Here is an 18,972-nt window from a genome sequence, read left to right on the forward strand (position 1 = left end):
ATGCCCATATATGGGACATTTCTATATAAGGCCACTTCTAAAGTTTTAGTATGTCCATATATGGCGCTCTTATATACAGGGTGTTTCAGCGAACACTTTCAAAATATATTTAAGGTGGCCTGTGGCAGATAACCCAATTCTAGTTAATGAGCTGGCCTAATCGAAGAGGCGGACATTACTTGCACAAAAAATTGAAATGCATAATCGACTACAATCAACAAAAATTCACTAATTCAGTTTTTAACTAATTACCTGATGGCCCATATTGCAATTTACAAATTGAAGCCGGGGAGTTCGCAAGGCGATCCACTTGGAACGAATTCTCGGGATGACACCAGTTTCGGGATATTAATTCGCGAACTTTGCGGAAAAATGCATTGGCGTTCCAGTTAATTTGGTGCTTCAATGCATAAAGCAACGATTTGTTAAGAAACTAATTGGAACGCCAATGCGTTTCTCCGCAAAGTTCGGGAATTTATATCTCGAAACTGATGTCATCCCACGAATTTGTTCCAAGTGGATCCGCCTGGCGAACTCCAAGGCTACAATTTGTAAATTGCAATATGAGCCATCAGGTAATTAGTTAAAAACTTAATTAGTAAATTTCTGTTAAATATTCGATTATGCATTTCAATTTCTTGTGGAAGTAACGTCCGCCTCTTCGAGTAGACCAGCTCATGAACTAGAATTGTGCTAGCTGCCACAAGCAACCTTTAAGAATTTTTGAGAGTTCGCTGAAACATCCTGTATATGGTCATATTTGGAAATTCAATAAATTAAAATCTGGGTTTTTACATGCCAAAACCACAATTTTATGATGTGGCACACGCTGGTGATCGAGGCATTCCGAATTATTTTAACTCCCTGTGGTTTTTAATGTGCACCCAATGCATATGGCACACAGGCATCTAGTGCATTTCACTTCCATCTAAATGCCACCGCGCCCGGGATTCAATCCTGAGCTTTCAGTTCAGTAGAGCAACGTACGTACGCCTTAGCCACTACAGCGGGTCTGGAATTTTATATGAATATCTCCAGTAAAAAATTCCAACCAGCTATCAGCTTACATGTCTGTTGGCTAACCCTAATTTCAGACCTTGATGGTCTACTAGCCAATCGGCATACAAGTTTACAGGTCTACAAGCCTACAAGTCTACTACCTGTCTACTACCTATTCTACTGTTTGTCGGTATGCCATTGTACCGGAGACCACTGTTCAAATGTGTATTGTTTATTGAATTGATGAATTCTGACTGTGATTGTATTACAGTCTTGCAGTCTTAATTAGAATATATTCAGTGCCCTTGAACACTAGAGTATGCCAGTCGGCACTTAAGATGGCTCACTGCATAAATATGCTCACCATTCCATCCAAAACTTCAGGTCATGGTATGTGTGTGATGTGGAAATCACATTTATAACATCTGAAAGCAATATGAACAGAGATAAAACTTTATTGCAAAGTTCACTACTACAGCACATTACCCAATTGCTGCAAGGGGTACCATTGCACTGCTTTCAGTCTCTTTTCCATAACTTCCTTTGACACGGTGTCGTCCGCGTTGTGAAAACAGCTGCACAAACAAATGAACCATTATTGCCATACGACAGAAGACTAAGTACAATACTTGTTGTGTTGATTAATACACTGAGAAATGAGGAATTGAGCATAAACATTAAAAGACTAACAAGTGGTGAAAGCAGCACAAGTAATATTTATGACTGTTTTGAAGCCAGCTTTGTGGCTGGTGAAGGGCCAATTGGAAGCAAATGCATATTTTCAAGTAATTGTAGGCCAGGCACACCAAGCTGTTCTCATTACACAGATTCCTATTGAATAGCAGCAATAATCCCAACATAGGCCTTACTGCATACCTGCTTGGTTAATTAATAATAGTACACACCGTAAGTTTGCACATTATGAAAATTCACATATTTTTCCCCCTCCCACACAATGACCACACTTACAACTCAACACTGCAACCGGTGGCCTGGTTTTGACTTCGACTGATGATAATGGCCAGCTGCGGATGCCAGTGGCAGTACCAGCACTGGAGCTATCTAGTGCTATATGCACAAAGCTAGTATTTTTCCCTTTTTTTTTTGTCAGTCTAGACAGGTCATGCCGCGCATGCATGGAGTGATCAGACTGCTAGCGTGCCACATAAGGTTGCAAGCTAGCTACAGCACCCACTTCAAGCTCAAAAGCATTTCAACATGCTTTGTAGAATGGCAGTCGTTAATTCAGAAGGTACTTCGGCGTCAGCAAAGTACACATCTGCCATTAGAGATGGCCGCATGAAAAGCTGAATGCTACCAGCAAGGCAAGCAGGAATTTCCGCTGACCCAAGACTGATTTTTACTCGCAAGTTGAAGTAGCAGTGCTTTATAGCTCAGAAGCCTCTGGACAGCTGTTCTGTGTAAATTTAAATGATACAGAAGGAGGCTCGCCGACTTACAAGGAAGCAGGGCATTCCAACTACAAACTTCAATGCAAGCAGCGACTGGATGATGTGCTTCATGTGGCGGCATGGGCTTCATGAGTGTGCTGTGTAAATTTAAATGATACAGAAGGACGCTCGCCGACTTACAAGGAAGCAGGGCATTCCAACTACAAACTTCAACGCAAGCAGCAACTGGATGATGTGCTTCATGTGGTGGCATGGGCTTCATGAGAACATGTCAGCAGCTGCCTTCTACATACAAAGAATCACAGACTTTCAGTATTTGTGATCATTCCCTGGCACCGGGAGGCAAGTTTAGAAGGCTGCCAGTGGAACTGTTGTGTCCATTGGTCCTAGAGGCACAGAACATGATTTCTGATGACACTGTCATCAAAAGCTTCAAGAGAACTGGCATCTGAAGCTCAACTGACACCACTGAGGACCACCTACTATGGGACGACACTACTGAAGTTTAAGAAACTGGAGGGCCAGCCAGAAGTGCAGATTTCTTAAGCTTAAATTCTTATTTGAAATGTATGTTTTCAAGGTTCGAAAATAAGACTTGTCCATTCTTGTAAGTTACACCTTTGTTTGATTCTTTGGTAGCTGGCTTTTCGACACAATCTTAGTGTGCCGTAGATTAGGCTGAACTAGGTGGCTGTGGAAATTAACTTAAGATTTTACCCTGCATATAACATAGCCTTCCACTTTGTGTCATTTTCTTAAGTGTTTAAAATAGGAATAAACAAATGCATAAAAAATACCTAGTGCATATGCTCGTTCCACAAGAAGTATGCTGCAAAGTATCAGCAGGACTGGTATACTGTAGTGATTCCTTTCCCTTCATTTCTACATTGAAATTTTCATCCACTGCACATAGCCAGCCAATCTTGATCATGTAAGCAGAATGCTACCCTTACAACGCACAAGACAATTCCAATAGAATAATTACGCTATCCCAGCCCTAGATGCTTTCATAAAGTGTTTATGTAGCACATGGGCATCATACATGAGCTAAATATTCATGTACCTGTCCACAATATTTTATAAATGCTGTAACCACAAGGAAGTTTTCACATATACTGAAAAGTTTTCACAGCTGAAGTCATGATAATGTTAAATTTGTTTAAATACATTGGTACCTCTGACCAAATATTAATGGCAAATCGACAATAGAATGGATTTCAATAATACTTTAGAGGGAATGTGGGTGGCCAGCTTCAAACTTGAGCGCCATGTGACATTAGCATAACTACAGCATGAATGCATCCTGTGATGTATCCAAGTTTTTGTGATTGAGCCTACTTCAGCAAGTTGTCTGGGGGGATGTATGAGCTGAAGCAAGAGGCCAGAACAGGGACTGCTTGCACGAAGCCATTTACTGATGGGCAAACTTACCAAGCAGTAGAAAGGTACTTCAGGCTTCTATTTTCGTTGCGCTGTGTCTGGCAGCGCCTGAGGCAAACATATAGCCGAGCTTTCAAGCGACCTTTTACTATTGGCCTACTCATTCACATAGGGTCACAACACAATTACCTGCCTGTCTCCAGTGGGTGAAACTTTCCCAAGAGAATGTTTTGCCCTGCTACTTTGGTGAGTGCATCAGCTCAGTTTGTCTTGTCAAAATGGCTCCCGCTACTTCACATGTAGGGTGCATTTGTTTGATTGCCCTTGTTGTGGATTGCCCTCCTCGGCCGCAGGAAGTCGTAGGTTCAATTTCTACCACCGCATGGCGCCCACTGATTCAAATGGACACAAGTGTACCCCAGCATGGCGTTCGGCTTTCTTCAGGGAGAGGAGCCTGTGCTCTAAATACCAGTCAAAACCCTCATGAGCACAAAAAGAAGTAGGTCTGGGCCATTCCCAATAGTGGCAATTTCCCATGTGGTGCCCCAAATTCCCTTTCGAAGCGCTGAGGTCCCATAATGGCCAAGCACCAGGTGCAGTGCAAGGACCTTATGAGTGTTGTTTATGTGTGTGGACTGCTTGAAAACTCTTGAGGACTGTGAATGAAGGAAGAAGAAACAGAAGGCGAGCCAGGCGCAGATTGCGTGCTTGGCAGTGCTCAGAAAAGAAACAATAGAGAAGGAAGAAGAGAGGTGGGTGCCAAATGGGCAGAGGGGGCTAGCAACTTAGAAGACGCAGGACCAGTGCGCTGTTTCGGGAGCTCCTGCCGTGGTACCTGAGGCAGCCCTGAGGACAACGCGCCTGCCTGTCGGTGCAGACGCAGAGTGGCGCCTGGCGTGACGCCATTTGGAGCAGGCCTGGCTGTAGCCTGCTCGTAGCCGCCTGTTGGAGCATCTTTAGGCTGTGTCCGGGGTGAGGCCTAACCGAGGCCTTTGCTTTGAAGCCGCCTCTTGCTCGAGGTGGCATGTGAGGTTGTGGCGGTGGAAGCAACCCGCCCGACAGCCGTTCGAGTCCTCGGGCCATGGTAATGCAGCTGTCGCCTGCCTCATCTGATGACCATTGCCGTCACCCTGCCTTGGCTGGCCTTCCACGAGGGTCATCATGCCTTGGGTCGCCTCCAACGGAAATCGTCGCGACAGCTAGACGATCTACCACTGATCGACGACACCATCAGGAATGTAGCCATGAGACGTACTGGCTCTTTTCTTGAATGCTGCGCGTAGGACTTAGTGTAGACGTGTTTGTTTTAGGGACCTTTGATAAGTATTCTGTGTTTAGTGCTTGTCTTGTTACAGTCATCATCTTAAATTTTGGTTCACATCGGTTCGCGCGTCTCTGACGTTCATTACTGTTTGACTGGACACAGACATACGTGCCAAACAACTATCCATCACACCAGACCGGGAGCATGCTTGTACCTATTTCACCGGTAGGTACCTAGCGGCTGCACTTGCCTCAAAGCAGCCGAGGCTGATACTCTTCAACAAGGCCATCTGTCGTTGGACAATAAGTGCCCAGAGAGCACGCATGAAATCTCTTTCAAGATGTGAACCCTCACAAGAAGCCGAGCGCCAGGCCAAGGGACATCTCTACCCATCAGAAAGAAACGGAGGTTTTCTGGCGGCACGGGGATTTGAACTCAGTACCTCCCACATATGAGGCGGATGCTCTACTGCTATACCACTACTGCGGTAGATTCATCCAGTTGAAATGGTCAGTCATGAGGATCTGAGACCGCTTTAGCATCCAAGAGAACCAAAAATTGGGCAAGCTGTTATGTATTCATGGTTGAAATGTTGAAAGCGGCATGGGCAAACGCAGACAAAGGAGTGCTTGCACTCTCTTCATTTCTCTGCCCCTCAGTCTGCATTTGTTTTTTAACTGCTTTAAACATTCTAATCGCTTTAGCTGTACCCATGACTGTTATTTTCATTGTCGACCTATTACAGCACCTGGCATTGTGTATATAGCACAGAATGACTAACATGGGAGTGCCAATGTTGCTGTAAGTGACTGCCATGTACTTAACAGAAAAATTTATGGAGGCGTAATGGAATAAGATGGGCGTCTACAGCTCCAACAGTATCCCATATTATTATTATTAAGCCCTTGTCTTCAAGGAGCCTACTGGATAATTATTAGGATAGGAACTTTTCCTTGTGTGTGTTGAGGGCTTTACTAAATGCATTAGGAGCAAGTTTGAATTTTTTTGAGGCTACAGCACCAAGTAGTTCACAAGAAAGTTTCTCACTATTAAGCAACAATGGGAAAGAAGCATTGTTGCTAATATTCAGTAACAGTGACGCACGCTGTTTGCGGCGGTATGCATGAGGAAACAGTTCCCTTTCTTTTTGCTTTTTAGTTTCGCAAGTTTGAATTTGACTGTAGCACGCTGATGCCTACAAGATGAAGAGAAGATATACAATAAAGCTTGCTCAGAGTCGGTTACTTTAGCGAGCCCTGCTCAGATTCTGATCGAGATGTATGAAGCTATGTATGGACTAAATGTACTATCACATATTTCTACTACTAGCACTAAACTTAGTACTAAGTTAAACAGAAAGATACTAAAGAACTCTTCCCTGATACCCAACAACAAACAGCATGCTTGTGTGTGCGTCACTGATGCAGAATGTAACTAACACTTTAATTGTGTTGCCTCAAAAATGAACTTTTTTTGAGAACTACCCAATGCTCCGTCCCCAAATAAGGTACGAAAAAAGCAACCTCCTCCCACAGTGGCTAGTAAGGCTGCAGCTAAGCCCCTAACGATTACAATGAAAAGCATGCAAGTTATCAATTGGCTAGATTGCCATGCAGCGCATAATACAGGATGCCATTGACCCATGGACGAAAGCCGTATACCCTGTCGTGATGAGTGCTACAGGTGCTGCAAATGTTATCGCAAGCAATTATAATGCTGACACTGCCATCCTAGACACGCTGTTCTGCGTAAGTAGCTGAAGGGCCTCCTGCAACAACTTGGCATTCAAGACAATGCCATCACTGTGGAAGACAAATTGGAGTCAGATCCATCACCAAACTTGTCAAACGGCTGAATGTGGTCTCAAAACAAGCACTGGTGTTGCAGTTTTGAGGCAAACCAATGAATGCATACAGGTTGAGAAGCAGCAGAAAGTTCGAAAAACTGAATTTGTAAACTTGATTCAGGGTATCAAGGTAAGAATATGCCACCGACACACAAGGCAGGCAGATGGATTTGTTTTGTGCCCATGTGAACGAGCGAGCCTGATGCACAAGATCGCAAAAAAAGCTCGACCAATTCTGTTGCCTCAGATGCTGCTGGACGCAGTGCAGTGGCAAATAAAGACCTGAAGTGCCTTCAGAAAACCAACTTACTTGGTTGGTTTTGCTTTCTCGTTTTTTGATCTGCTATGTACTCCTTCCGAGTAATCATTATAGATGCAGCATCTGCTTTTTAAGTCTTGTTTTTTTAGGTTATTATTTGCTGGGCCAGCGCACATGCTTCAACCTACCTTCACATATTTTTAGAGGCAAGCGTCATGCTGTGCGATAATCCGGATTGTCTCTTATCACCTCTGGTATACTAGGCCGTACCAATCTGTCATGGCACATGGCTATGATGTGGTTGTATTAGGGGGTCCTGGTGACTCCAATATTTGGTTGCTTTATCATTAATGTGATGCCCCATGATGGTCTTGTTCAGTACTTATAAATATCACATTTCTTCAGTAAACTGCAGTTGAAAGTAAGCGCCAAACCCGTGTTTACGCAAACCGATCTCTGCTCTACCATTTTCCAGTGATTATGCTCTCAGTAACGTGCTTAAATAGATTCTCATTTTCTACGGAAATTGTTCATGTGTGTCACAATGGCTCATAGAGAGATTCAGCTATACCTTTGCAATCCTCCACCTTGAAATCCCTATTCATCGGCTTACAGTAAGAGTCTTAAAATCGATTTCGCTCCTTTACAGACACTTTCGCCCATATTTTCACTGCACATGCTTTCGCTCTTCCCTTATATCCTCACAATTTTCTAGTGGCCCCATGACCTGTGCAGCACTCTCCAAGTGAAACAACTTATTCCATACATTTGCACTCAGTAATTTCATTTCTGTAAGCTCTGTACTAGACACTAGCTAATTATTTTATTCCTTAAAAATTTTATTTCTCTTTCATAGCAATTACTCCGGCTGCTATTAGAAAATAGCAAAACATTATTTTTATAATGCCTTCAATGAATCAACCTTCAATGATTTAGCCTGCATATCATGTACAGCATGCAGCTCTTCTGCAATGTTTCACCTTAATCCAAAATTTAACTATCTCGATCTAGATGCAGATGCTTGCTATGCATTGCCCTTCTTGTGATTACTTTTATATGTGCACCTATGATTCATCGCAGTGTTCTTAGAGTATCACGGATGAACATCAGTTCTTCCTATTTATGGAGGTGGTGTTATGCAGGCACTGTCTGACAAATTGAACATCTTTCCTAAAGTTCGGAAAGCAGACACAATTCTATATGAAGGAAGAATAGAACCTGATCACCTTTCTTTCTCATACAATCACCCCCAATGAATATATAAACAAAAGAAAAACTAAATTTTCTTTTAGTTATATATAACCTAAGAGTAACTCATTACTCATTAGTTTGCTGAGCTATCTACAACTGAAACTGTTGCAGCATGTCAGAAATGCTACAGTGCATTGCACATTATGTTTATCGTCCGTAAATGAGCATTTTCAGGCATCAAGCTCAGCATATCAAAGATATGATGTTGGCCTTTGGGAGGTTAAAATGTCCACAATTTTGGCCATCAATTCCATCCCGTATGATATAGGCCACATGACAACACAAAAGCATCCAAATAAGCTAACATGTTGACATCTTCAATGCCTATAAAATCATCAGCAACTTTCCATTTGTTGTTGCTTATATGAAGACCAAATTTACATGTCCCTTGCATAAACTTATGGCAAGAATATCATGATCACAAGTATTAATTTCTATAATTATGACTTAAACTCACTCTAAAACATAATCTAATAAACGTAGCACTGACATATATACATACCTGGCCAAAATATACCCAGAGCCTAACTACAGTGTTGGCCAATTAAACGAGGAAATATAACTTATTTCACTTAAAATATAGTCTGTGGTACTTTACCCAAATATGACTCGAAGGAAACTGCACAAATCTGAGTGGCGATGTGGGCTTGTTGGTTGTTTATGTTGAAATGAGCGAGCTGTAGCGCGAACAGGGAACAAAGATATGAGAAGGCACAATGAAGTGCTACGTGTGATATTCTTTGTGCCTTCTCGTGTATTTTTCCGTGTGCGTGCTACAATTTGCTCGTTGCACAAATCTGTTACCAAGCTTCTTATCGTCATTTATTTCATCTTTAAGGGCCTCTGTCAGGGCATTACGTTAGGGGTGGCATATTCATGCAGTCGTCTCTAGCATTCACTCAAACCATTACCAAATGTTCACACCCTAAATGTATAATTGCTTTTAATGATGAACAAGTCTGCAATTCTATTGTCTGCGAGCATCGACAATACATATCCTGACCTCTGCAGTGACTGATCCGCTACAAATTATCTTTGAGGTTCTTAAGCTGCGTGATTTTGTACTTTTATGTTTATTAATGCACTACGTGAGACCATAAGTATACTTTATATGGCTTCGTTTTCAAATTTAAGTAACTTCAGGGTGATTAACACACACACTTATGGAAACATGAAAATGAGAACCAGAGGGGGTTTGAATTTACCATGTTTTTTCCATTTCCTGTGGATAGCCACGAGGTGCTCCAGCAATGACAGTCCCCTGTCTGCACCGCCCCATGGAGGCCAGCTGCCACTGAGAAAACACGGATTATTATTATTATCAGATATTAGCTAGCAGCATCACATATGCAAGCCGACTTGTGTAGAACAGTGCAAGACAGTTGAAGTGACATGTACATTAGGTGAATATTCATTTAAGACACATGTAACTGCAGAGTAATGCAAATAGGCGTGCAGCTTACATGATATATGAAGCTCAAGTGCACTGTGTAGGTTATCAAGTTAGGTGTTTTCTAGAGGTCTTTGTGATTAGTACACGTGATGCCATATGCACTGGAATGTGATGGTAAAGAACCGAGTGCTCCCAGTCATTCCATGAACTGAATACTATTGCTGCAGCTACGTGATAGCAGAAGGCTGTATGCACTAGTTCAAAGAGCTACCTAAAACAGGGTGCAAGCCATAATTGATTACATGAATCAGTGGGAAAATGTCACTTGGTGGCTGCCACTAGACATGGGAATGGTTAAGCAGCGCTGCAAAGTGCTACTCAATGCTGGTTCCTAATTCCTTACATAACATTCACTACGTCAAAGAACAATGCCACTAAGTCCTGACCTGTCTGCCATGCAGATAAAGGTTACGCATTGCTGAAGTTGTGCTTGCAGGATGTGAAAAAAAGCTGTCCAAAAGAGAATTTAGCACATGGACAAGAATGTCAAAATGAAATCTAACCTCACTAAAGTTGTGGTATAGTGGCGACATTTCACACAATATTTCAATAGAACCATGAAAATTTCTGTTAAATTGAAAGCTTGCCTATATTGTTGTGTTGTACCCATGTATTAGTGCTATGACAAATGAAGGATCTAAGTTGACAGATGAAGCGACAAACTTAAAATGTCCACGTGCATACATGCTAAAAGGCAGTTTCCCTGTTTCATTACATTTTCCAAACTCTTGCAGAGCTGTTGTATATTCTACGAGTACAAAGCATGGCTCGATAATAGAATAAACCGCACAGTATGTGCTGCCACGCTAACAAATTGGTAAAAGAAAAACAAGGAAAGCTTCTGCTGTCATGATTTTAATATTAAGTGGACTCAAATACTACATGAACACATATATCGAGAAAAAAAAAATTGGTTTCAACAAATACAAGCAACGTTTGGAGTCAGCCCTATTATAACAGTTACCAACTCATGTGAACAGAAAAGCAGGTGAGAGCACACTGGCTCAGGCTGAGCCATTTGCCTTTCCTGTAAATAAATCCTCACACTCTGAAGCTCATATTGATACTCCCTTCAGTCACGGTGTACATAATTGTGTGCACAACTTATTTTTGCCATTTCTGTGCAGCTGTGTCAAGGAAATGACCACAAAAACTAATCTTAGGGTAAATTAAACATTATGGTTACCTCAAGTACCTTCATTTCACTTCTGAGGGAAATGTATTGCTACCGAAGATAGCTTTGGAGAAGGCACTACAGTGTTTAATGGAAGGTGTGATGTGGGACATTTCTGTAGCAATTGCTAAATAATTTTCTTCTTTCTAGTAAAGCTTGCAACCAATAATTAACTTGTGCAGGTAACACACTAGTGATTCAGTAATTTTTTATGAAGAGACCTATCATTACAGCGTGCACAACAATTAGATACTTAATCACTCTGTAATTATGGTGAATCATCATAATATGCAGTCATTCTACCATCTTGACTTGCTCTTAATGGAGTCTGCAGCACCTTGGCATATATTTATGTAAATTTCATACATTTATCGACAGTCAATCATACTTCGTCACTGAAGGGGTTAAGTGTAATCGGGCAATTTTTTCACGCCAGTGTGTGAATCGGGAATGCAGAACTTGAACGAGTTCCACTGAACGCAGTGTAAAGAAGGTAAGAGCAAATCACAACATTAAAAAAACATAATGCCCCCCCCCCCCCCCATGCCACAAAATTGCTGCAAAACCAGAAAAATGTTGGCTGGTATCAAAGTGGAGCCAATGCACACGAACATGCTTGATAATAATCTACTGGTAAGAGTTCGTGCAATTTCTTAGTCCCAATGATAGATTGATGATGATAAATAATAATTTAGCCTATAAACACATCCATGTAAGTCCCGAACAAGTTGAGATATCCATGAATCTAGCTTCCTGGATCTTGCGTTTTACTCACCTATACCAGAAGGATACGCCACATAAAAGAAAAACCTGCATGCATGCCGGCATCTCTATGATACTTGCACTTGTCAGTTAAATAATAAATCGCACAGCTATAATTTCAGTCAATACAGAAAACAAATCAAGGTGAACACGGTTTCTTCAATAAGTTGTCCCAGACTGACCAAGGTGTTGTGTACTAACAATAAGCATTGGTGCACACGCTTCTTGGACAGCCCTGGGCAGTCAGGGGTGGCCAATCGAAGAGCCTAGTATACATATTGAAAATCAGTCTGCACTCCAGTGAGCCATACATCCAGAGAGAAAAAGATCTCCATTTGTGTTCTCCCTCTGCAGCTAAATCTTCGTACACCTTGCTGGTTTGGCACATCCCATTTGCTTAGCTCACTGAGGAAAGACACTGCATTAGAACGTTTTCCTTGTCGTTTGAACTTTGCCCTAGATCAGTTCATTGCTGCACATATATGCAGCCGACATCACATGAAAACAATTTAACACTTTATCAGTGACAATCTCTCATTTTGGGAATGTTGTAGTAATCTTACAGTTCAATGCAAGCAACGGCGTAAAAGTTCCTTCACTGCTAAGAATGACTGTTGGCAAATTTTATGCATAGCAGTTATATCCACTAGAGAAGAAAAAAAAAAACTCTTGATGCAAACAGCCGCAGCTATGCTGTGTAAACATTTGTATAGCCTTTCATATGAAAGTACCGCACAGTTGAGGCCACCTAAAAATACTGACAAAGAAGCTGTGCTGGGGCCGTATTCTGAAACGTTCGCCTAGGCGAAATTTCGCCTAGGCGAAATCAGCGTGCGCGCTGATTGGCTGGTTGAGCAAAATTTAATGACGTCGGGCTCAACCACCCAATCGGCTCATCCAATTTTGCTGAAACAGCCAATCGGCGCACGCCTGAAAGCGAAAAAAGAAATTTCGCCTAGGCGAACGTTTCAGAATACGGCCCCTGGACAGCTCTCTAGCTAGCGGCATCAGCAACAGCAGCAAATAGTAATAATGAAAGTCGATATTTAATAATTGCATTTAGTAATGTCACCAGGGTGATTTGGAGGTCCGCCAGCATGACAAAGCCCACTAATATAAACGAAGTTGGTTAAAATTCGGCTAGACGAATCGCCTAGCAGCCAGCCAGGTACACTCCATCTCTGCAAAGACTATTACAAGGTGCCGCGCACACCACAGTGAAATAAATGCAAATGATATAGCTACATCTAGCTCCAAAACTACAACGCTGAATTCAAACATAAAACAATACAAGATATTTCATAGCGTGTAGCATAGCATGACTCGAAACAAGAACGATCGATCGAATAACGCAGACCTTCAATCAAATTAATATGACAGTCAGCCTCTGTGCTAGTAGATCATTCGTACTTGTAATTGGGTTGACAGGGTCCGATGTACATACGCCACGAACTCCAAGGCAAACATAACAATAATAGGGACTGTAGACGAAACTGAAGGAGCGGATTCGCCCGCTTGTGTTTTAAGGCCAAACCCCATATGCGCGAAAATGCACGCGACAGCGACGAGCGACGCGACGTAGATCGCCTTCGCGCAAGCTGTCGCTTGCAAGGGCAAACCCCATTCACGCGAACTTCACGCGACTGCTTCAGCGAGCGATCTCCATTGTTGCTGGCATGAGGGCGTCTACTCGTACCAAATGTGGCGCGTTGTCAGCGGTATGCAGTGTAAATGAAGATGTTTTGTTGCACATGAATATATAAAATTTTTATCATTGTCTTGCAGTATTTTTTTTTATATGCACGTGCATAAACATTACTTTATTTGCTCGATGTGTGCACGTGACTCGGGCGTGGAGGAGGAGAGGAGGTCGTGGCAATCGACGAAAACCGCGCGAATTGAGCTGCTGGCTGCTGTGTGCGTGTGTTGTTGGCGACGTCCTGCTCGTTTCCTACGTCGTAGAATGGAACGACAAAGGAAGTTAGCTGCACTGAAGCTGCTGCTCATTCTAAAGAGAAGGCGGGCTTTCTCGAGAAAGTACTGGGTGCGGCCGACATGGACAAAGCGATCGGACGAGAGCGAGTTTTTCACGGCGGTAAGTGCGGCAAGACACGTGTTTGTCTCGTTACTCGTCGTTTGGTCCTGTGTATATTCTGGCGCTGTCTATTACTTGACGAAGACAACCACGTCACAATGCTGAAAGTGAATACACGTTCGCTGCATTTTACAGATGAAACTCATGAAGAACGGCGATGAATCGCTTTTCTACATGTTCTACAGAATGTCACCGGAGACTTTCGACATGCTGCACAGCTTGGTGCGGGAGGATCTTACGAAGGAGCAATGCCCCTCGAGGGCGCCCATTTCTTCTGGAGAGCGCCTCGCGCTGACGTTGCGGTAGGACCATTTTGACTGCGTAACCGTGCTTGCACAGCTTTTCATTTGTGAGGATGGGACTGTTCGTGATGTGTGCTCGTTATACTTCGAAATATTGTGTTGCGCATGCATGGATTGTACGTTAGCGACATCGCGTTGCGTTTCTTGACACCCTCGTTTGCGCATTCATTTGTATTTCAGGTTTCTGTCATCTGGTATGCTGGTGAGGGACGCAGCCATTTGCGCTGAACAAAACGCGTGTGCCTATTTTTCTGGCGACCTTTTTTAAACTATGCGAGACCCCATGGACATAGGCTACGACGGTGGTATGACGGTGGTGCTGGTGTTTCGGAAAAGCTTTTGGTGATCCTCACCATAGGGAGGGCAGGACGTGACGCCCAGGACAAGGGACCTCATGTGAGCACCACCGTCATACCCTATGTCCATGGGGTCTCGCATAGTTTACAAAAAGTCGCCGGAAAAATATGCACACGCGTTTTGTTCAGTACAACGGACAAGTTGTCGGCGCTATGCCGCAAGGTAAACAAGGAAGGCCCCAAAAAAGCAATCTGTGAGAAACAACACAGAAAACCTCATGTTGAGTGCGCATGTGCAGTTGTGTATAAGATCCCGCTCAAGTGCAAATGCTGCTACGTTGGCCAAACAGGCCGATGTTTGAATTACCGACTGAGGGAGCATGCGTACGCAATGAAAGGGTCTGTGCCCAGCCATTTAGCCCAGCACTGCAAAGAATGCGGCTGCAAACCTCTCTTTGAAGATTGCACAATACTAGGTAGGTATAAAGACCAAAGAGCACGCGAGATTTGGTAAGCGATTTGCATTCAATCGCACGGAAACTCCTGCGTCAGCGTACCGTCTGTTTCTCTGCATAGCTGCGAGATTAACTGCTTGTTAAAAACGTGATAACCTGCCTTGACGACGCGTGTGATATGATGATTTTATTCCCTTCTGCGCTGAACCTGTGCTTTGTATATATTGCTTTCCCAGCAATAAACCAGTGGTTGTCAGCGCCTTGTCTGCCTACTCACTTCATCCCGTCCTAGCGCTGTTTGTTCCCCTCCTAACTTTAAGAATGTTTGTAGCAAAAAGGAAACATAAAGCATGACAACACGTTATGTAATACAATGACCTGTGATGATGCAGAAATAAAAATAAATAAAGTGCACACTGCAAGAAAAAAATTGCACCTCTCCCAGTATGACTAGCTTTCATCGTGAACAACAGCATACAGGAGCAACAAATTGTCAGAATGAGCTGGTGGTTTATGATATCACAGACTGGCTTGTTATGTAACAGTGGCGCACCGACTGGGGGGGGGGGGGGGGGGATTCGGGGGTTGTAACTGAGGCCGACTTAAAACCCCCTTTTGTTTAACCCCTTTTCTTTCCTTACGCATTTGAGTACTGTAAATAAGATGTAAGACGCGCAATCACCTGCACACTCGCAAAAAGCGCATTTTTTTGACAATTTCCTGTGAAGAAATCGAAATTAGTGCTGTTTAGATGGTATTGGCAAACTGTCAACCCCCCCCTGGCAGAAATGCTGGGTGCGCTACTGTTATGCAATATCAGTCCTACTCTAAAACAACTGTCTCACCAGTGCATTGCGCAATGGCTTGCAGCAACTGTATCTGCAAGGCACTAACAAGCCTTGGAGGCACATGCCTCAGTTTTTCAGCGACAAACGCACCAAAGCGTTCATGCTCATCAGGCTTGTCAGTAATAAATTTAGACAGCCCGTCTATTTCCTCATCATATTTTGAACGTCTAGTTTTTTTGTTTTTTTTGTGGTGGTGGCTGCACACTGACATCCCCACATGATTCCGCTGGTAGTGCCTCTAGGGGCTCAGTGGACTCGCTTGTGGAGACCTCTTTCTCCATGTAAATTCCCTCCAGTATCTCCTGTGCTGTTTCGACATCACATAGAGATTCTTCCATTTGAGACTGAGGCTCCAAATTCCCACTTGTCCTGCAGGGCATAACATGGTATGTCTTTAAGCCAGTGGCGCACCGACGGGGGGGGATTCGGGGGTTGGAACCCCCCCCCCTGAGGCCGACTTAACCACCCCTTTTGTTTAACCCCTTTTTTTTCTTAAGCATTTGAGTATTGCAACTAAGATGTAAGACGCGCAATCGTCTGCACACTCGCAAAAAGCGCATTTTTTTTACAATTTCCCGTAAAGAAATCGAAAGTAGTGCTGTTTAGATGGTACTGGCAAACTGTCAACCCCCCCCTGGCAGAGATCCTGGGTGCGCTACTGCTTTAAGCACAATTTTCAACATGCAACGCTACGTTTTCAGCTGCGACTCATGTGAACATCTTATGCATGTGGCTGTGCCATTTCTATTTCAATTAAGTTTCCCCCACTGTTAGTCGTTAATCTTGTATTAGCACACATGCACTAATTCCCTGTACAAATGGCAGCTTTTTTTTTTTCATTTTTCGTACCTTGATTTTTCCTATAGACTGGTTTATTAGTCTTTGATCATGCATTTGCACACATGCACTAATTCCCTGAACAAATGTCAGTTTTTTTTTTATTTTCTGTACTCTGATTTTTCCTACAGGCTGATTAATGAGCAAATTCATTGCACTGCACGATGTCATTGCATTGGCCTTGTTATTTCGATTATTTCACGCCTGTTCTTAAAGTTCTACATTTGCCGAATAATCACCAAGGTATCTGCAGTCTTTGTCAACTAAAGGCAAGAATTCTATGCATGCTATGTTCTACGTAAGAATGTCGATTAAAAACTTACGGCCTCCCTTCCATTGTATCCTTGAGGAACATGAGCCGAGAAAAGAAAACCCATTTCGTGGAATCGTCCAGGACGTCGTCAGCAGGCGCCCCGCTCTTGCTGGCTCGCGCCCGATCTTTCAACACACGCCTGAACGTGTCTCGCAAGTTTTTCCACCTTGCTTTGACTTCAGCAACTGCGCACAAACACGGAAAGTTGTACACCATGCCAGCACCGAATGACAGTGCAGCGCGTCTCCTTCAATACTCATTCGGTAGCATTAAAACGATTAGCATCGTAACGTTAGACATCGCTTGTACGTAGGCTGTCAAAACATCACAACTCACCAGTCGATCCCATCACTGCTGCTACGTGCCGCCAAGCCGCGTCACAGACGGGGCGGGACTTGTAGTTCCTGTCCCTCAGGTCCCACAACGCACGTTCATGTTCAACGGCGTCAATGAGGCGCTCATTGTAAGCACTGCGCTCGTCTGCGTTGGCCATGTTGATCGAACCACGTTGGATCAAACGTTGTTGCTGCTAGTCGAAAAGCACGTGGAGACAACCGGCAGTACGTCACTGATGTACATCCCGTTCCGGTGTTTTGCTATTGGCTGCTTGAGCACAGCACTTCCGGGCGACGGATTTCAAATCTGAAAAACCGAGCGATCGCGCGATTTCGACCACGCGACACGTCGCGCGAACGGCCCGTTTCGTCGCTCATACCGTCGCTCGTCGCTGTCGCGTGCATTTTCGCGCATATGGGGTTTGGCCTTTAAGCCCAAACCGCATTCACGCGATTTTGTGCGCAACGGCGACGAGCGACGAAACGGGCCGTCGCGCGAACAGATCGCTTGGTCTTTCCGCTCAATCGCTCGGTTCTAGAAATTTAGAATACGTCGCTCGTCGCCAGGAAGTGCTATGAGCGACTAGCCAATAGCGCGAAGTCGGAACTGGATATACATCAGTCAAGTACTACCGATTGTCGCACGGAACGAGCAAACGACTAGATTTTGATACGTGCAAGGATAATAACGTAGTGAAATATTTAGAAATATTTATGCTGCTCTTTACACTAAAACCCGTTAAATTAATAAAGCAAGCGTCATGCCAGTTTCGGCGAGTATTTGCTGCCCTCATAAAGGCAACACCGGGGTGACGTCGCTCGTCTCGTCGCTTGCATGCTGTACGACTTGTGGGCGACGAACGAACGCGACAGCCATCTCCATCGCGTCGCTTGTTGCGCGCAAGATTGCGTGAATGCGGTTTATACTTTACGCGGTATCGCAACACGCACTGCTTCAAAATTATGCAAATAGCACATAGCAAGAGGGGGGGGGGGGGGAATTGTACGTACCTTTGTAAAAGTTGCGACTGCAAGTGACAATCGCCAGGCACGCATTCTCTTCAGAAAAGGTCTTCTCGGGCGCCGCCATCCACGTACATGGCAGCTCCATCAGCAGTGACGCGGTTTGTGCAGTTTCACGATGAGCACTGGCATATAATCATCACTGCACTGCGACAACGCGCAGCCACGGTATTCAAAAGTTGAACCGTGCGCGCGACACATACAAACAAAGCGATCGCCGAGGGCCGCGCCGGTGAAGGCGCCCGCTGCTTCCCTTTACTTAAAGTCGCGTTAAACTTCGTTGATGAGGACTCGTTCCGATTGCGTTCACGAATAACACACAAACCGCGGAAAACATTGCGTTAACACGGATGCACGAACGAAAATTACACACGAAAACAGGCCTCGGTATCTGACAGCTGCCGTCCATGTGCTGCCGGCGCAGCAAGCTTACCAGTGTTGCCAAGCGATACATTGCATTGGCCATTCCACGTTTGGTTTCGGTTTGGATTTCACTGAATGTGTCAAAACTTTAGCTTGGTGGTAATTTTTGGCAGTAGTTCATTTAATGGGGCTTGAATAAAGTATCTAGATTGACTGATGTAGCAAACTTTTTGTTTGTGCTTGTGCAGTAGCTGATATAACGAATAGGAATTCGTGCAGCAGGTTTCCTAACTCATGCTTTAATA

The 18,972-nt window shown here is 43.8% G+C and overlaps 1 long non-coding RNA gene across 1 annotated transcript; it reads right to left on the minus strand.

Annotated features, from left to right (window-relative positions):
• Nucleotides 1–1,442: 1,442 nt before the first annotated feature.
• On the minus strand, nucleotides 1,443–18,544 carry LOC119436079 (uncharacterized). Its single transcript, XR_005188972.2, has 3 exons — nucleotides 18,293–18,544; nucleotides 9,617–9,705; nucleotides 1,443–1,574 (listed from the first exon to the last, which is right to left on the minus strand). It is a non-coding gene; the product is annotated as an uncharacterized LOC119436079 (long non-coding RNA).
• Between the last annotated feature and the right edge of the window lie 428 nt (nucleotides 18,545–18,972).

This window comes from Dermacentor silvarum, chromosome 1 (assembly GCF_013339745.2).
Source record: "Dermacentor silvarum isolate Dsil-2018 chromosome 1, BIME_Dsil_1.4, whole genome shotgun sequence".
Taxonomy (NCBI): domain Eukaryota; kingdom Metazoa; phylum Arthropoda; class Arachnida; order Ixodida; family Ixodidae; genus Dermacentor; species Dermacentor silvarum.